The sequence below is a fragment of the Loxodonta africana genome, chromosome 7 (genome assembly GCF_030014295.1).
Source record: "Loxodonta africana isolate mLoxAfr1 chromosome 7, mLoxAfr1.hap2, whole genome shotgun sequence".
NCBI lineage: Eukaryota > Metazoa > Chordata > Mammalia > Proboscidea > Elephantidae > Loxodonta > Loxodonta africana.
In genome coordinates this window covers 29,360,904-29,365,366 of record NC_087348.1, presented here as the reverse complement: position 1 = coordinate 29,365,366, position 4,463 = coordinate 29,360,904, and positions in this window count along the sequence as shown.

Sequence of the window (4,463 nt, the reverse complement as noted above, 5' to 3'; positions counted from 1 at the left end):
AGACGAATGAGGCTTCAGGATTGGAAGAACACTCAATCACAACCTTCGATATGCAGATGACACAACCTTGCTTGCCAAAAGTGAAGAGGAATTGAAGCACTTACTGATGAAGATCAAAAACCACAGCCTCCAGTATGGATTATACTCCAAAATAAATTTTTAAAAAAAATCCTCACAACTGGACCAATTAGCAATATCATGATAAACACAGAAAAGATTGAAGTGCCAAGGATTTCATTTGACTTGAATCCACAATCAACTTTCATGGAAGCAAAAAAGAAAACAAATGGTGCATTTTATTGGGCAAATCGGTTGCAAAAGATCTCTTTAAAATGTCATTTTAAGGACTCGGGTGAGCCTGACCTAACCATGGTGTTTTTAATGGCCTCTTATGCATGTGAAAGCTGGACAATGAATAAGCAAGAGGAAAGAAGACTGATGGCTTTGTATTAGATGTTGACGAAGAACACTGATTATACCATGGACTGCCAGAACATACAAATCCATCTTGAAAGGAGTACAACCAGAATCCTCTTAGAAGCAAGGATAGTGAAGCTACATCTCACTTACTTTGGACATATTATCAGGAGGGGCCAGTCCCTGGAGAAGGACATCATGCTTGGTAGAGGATCAGCGAAAAAGAGGAAGACCCTCAATGAGATGGATTGATACAGTGGCTGCAACAATGGGCTCAAGCACAGCAAAGATTGTGAGGATGGTGCACGACCAGACAGTATTTTGCTCTATTGTACATAGAGCATTGCTATGAGTCAGAACTGACTTGATAACACCCAACAACAACAACTTGTCCCTGATATCCACTATAATGTTTTGTTTCTATGTATTTGCTTGATTCATATTAATGAGATCATGCAGTATTTGTTCTTCTGATAGTGACTTATTTTTCTCAGCAGATTTTCATTATAAAAATGTGGAAAGTGATATCCAGAGGTAATAAATAACCATGTGAATTCAAGCTTGCTCTCAATTGGTTCCTGACTACAGTGTAATAAAGCAAATCTTTCTTTGCTACTCATGTGGAACGTTACAGTGTTTTTATGTTAAAACCAAGTTTGGAAATACACAAAAATAGCAATGCACAGATTTTCAGAGATCTAAGAGAACTTAGGTGTCATCTAAGTCCTACTTTTAAACCATGACAGGATTCTAGCAATGCTTGAGGCCCAAGAAGAGCAAATAGAAAGTGTGAAAACATTTGAAACATGATTTGTTTTATTTATCTTAGCTGAACACTTGAACGTTATTAACTTTGATGTGAAATGGGTGACTATATTGCACAATTCCTGGGAGGCCATAGAAAATAAAAACAGTGTCACCTAAAGTTGGGAAGATGGCAGTCCTATGGACAGCTTACTATATTGGCTTTGGTCTGAGTAAAATTTGATAATTGTGAATTGTTACAGGACACTGAAAAGTACAGATTTCTATGTTTATTAAACATCTACTTTCAACTGATATTTTTAGGTTATGCATGATAATTATGCACATCCATGGTACATTATATCTTAATGCAAATAAGGTATATGGAGCCTGTGATGGTTGGGGTATGTGTTAATTTGGCTAGGCCAAGATTCTCAGTATTTTATAGTGTCCTCCATTTTATGTGTTATAAATCCTAACCTCTACATGTTAATGAGGCAGGATTGTTGTGGGGTATATCTTGAGTTACGGCCTTGCAGAAGCGGGTAACTCAATTTCCATGTCACGTGCTTCTCTAGGATGTGGCCTGCTTCTGAGGTATATGTATGGGAGCCCCAACAAGACTCTCTCTCTCTACATCTGGACTCCATGTCCAGTTCATGATTATCTAACTTCTGGTTTGGGGGACTAGAGACAGAGGCCTGCTGTCTGACCTGCTGATGCTGAGATTTGCTAGATTTTGCAGCCCTGTGGGGCTGGGGCCTATTGTCTGACCTGATCTGCGAGCTTCTGAAGGCTTCTGAGCCAGCAGCCTATGGTCTGATCTGCCAGTTTGGGCTTACTAGCCCCTGCAGCAACGTGGATTGGGAGAAGCCTAAGCCTGGCCCACGGATTTGGGACAGTGTCGTACTTCAGGATAGATCCTGAAGTGTTCTTTTTGACCATGAATGCAAAGTCATCCCTCTTCAATATGTTATTCCAGGCATAGTAAACAATATGTTTGTTTGATTCAAATTGACCAATGCTAATCTATTTCAACTCACTAACGCCTAGGATGTTGATGTTTATGCATTCCGTTTCATTTTTGATTATTTCTAATTTTCCTAGATTCATGCTTTGTATGTTCCATATTCTGATTATTAATGTTTGTAGCTGTTTCTTTTCATTTTGAGTCTTGTGAGAGAGAAAAAGAAAGAGGGAAGGGGAAAGACAGAATTTTTGTTTAGAGGGTATCTTAGTTATCTAGTGCTGCTGTAACAGAAATACCACAAGCGGATGGCTTTAACAAACAGAAATTTATTCTATCACAGTCTAGGAGGTGTCTGAATTGAGGGTGCCAGCTTTAGCAGCAGGCTTCCTGTTTTGGTCAGCTCTAGGGGAAGGTCCTTGTCATCAATCTTCACCTGGTCAAGGAGCTTCTCAGTGCAAGGATCCCAGGTCCAAAGAGCATACTCTGCTCCTGGCACACCCTGGTGGCTTAGTGGTTAAGTGCTATGGCTGCTAACCAAAAGGTCAGCAGTTCGAATCTGCCAGGCGCTCCTTACAAACTCTATAGGGCAGCTCTGCTCTGTCCTATAGGGTTGCTATTGACTTGATGGCAGTGGGTAGTAGGTATTAGGTCCCTCTCCTCTCTGTTCAACTCTCTTTTATATCTAAAAAGGAATTGACTCAAGATACAACTTAATTCTGTATAGAGTCCCGATTCATTAACATAACTGCCTCTAATTCTGCCTTATTGACATCACAGAGGTGAGGATTTACAATGCAAGCAATAATCACATCAGATCACAAAATGGTGGACAACCACACGATACTGGGAATCATGGGCTTGCAAAGTTGATGAATATTTTTGGGCAACACGATTCAATCCATGACAGGGGGCATTGAGTTTATGTTAATGGTGGGAATGATTTGGAAAAGGATAGTGACAATATTTGCACAACTGGAAAAAAGTGATTCATTTCATTATTTGAACGCGTGGAAATTGTTGACTTTTTGTATGGTTTGTTATATGCAATTTCACTACTATATATATATACATGGAGTGGGAGAGAAAATAGAACTAAGTTTTCTTTTTATTTATTTTTATTGTGCTTTAGATGAAGGTTTACTGAGCAAATTAGTTTCTCATTAAATAATTAACACACTTACTGCTTTGTGACATTGGTTGCCAACTTGACAACATTCTCCCCTTCTCAATATTGGGTTCCCCATTTCTGTATGTCCAGCTTTCCTGTTCTCTGCTGTCTTCTCATCCTTGCCCCTGGGCTGGGGTGCCCATTTAGTCTCATACATGATTGAACTACAGGTATTATTGTTTGTTTTATGGGCCTGTCTAATCTCTGGATGAAGGGTGAATCTCAGGAGTGACTTCTGTACTAATTAATCAGTACAACACAAAAAATTGAGGCCAGAGGCTTTAGAGATTTAAGTCCCAAATGCCACTAAGTAAAGATAAAATGTGACCTGCCTAGTGTTCGCCTACCCAAAATCAGAGGAAGAAAAATATGCTCATCTCAGGTAGGATTCTTAATTGCCAAAGTAAAAGACTAGAGAAGAAAAATATTTTTTTGGAACCAAATATTGGCGAATTTGTAAATGAATCATTTTATACCTACTTATTCAGTTAAATAAACTCTAAACCATAGAAAACCATAATATTTTATGGTTGAAGCTGTGTGAATTTGACTGACTGCATTTGTTTGAGCAGATATTATATTAATTTATATTTTAACTAAAATTCATAAGTAAATCATTACTTTTTACTACTGTTCAAATGCTATCACTATAAATATGAATTTTAGATTTGTTCTAATGTTATTCCAACCATAACTGAGATATCATATTAAAAATACCAATAAGTATAAATTCAAGTTCATATGAACCACATACTATAAAACCTACGTATAGGAAAAAAAAGACCATAACTGACATTTCAATTTTTATATACTAACATAAATATTCACACACATGCATGGACACACACACATAGAAAATGAACCCTTTATATTTCTCAGTTATTATTTATTATTCTTCTTCCCATTTTCTTTTTCTTTTTTGGAATATTCAATCTAAAATCCAAAGAAATGCAAGTACATGCATTAAATTCTGTTTTTCCCAGTTTTATCAGTTCTCTTCAGTTTGTCTACAGACTTATCTTTGGGTCTCAGATCAGTAATATAACGGGGTTATAGGAAAAGAAGAGGTGAAGTGTGGTAGAAAAGGTGAATAAAATGTGTTTCTCTCATGTTTAGCTGTTCATTTAAAACTCAAGACCTCAGAGACCAAATAGTAACGTGATA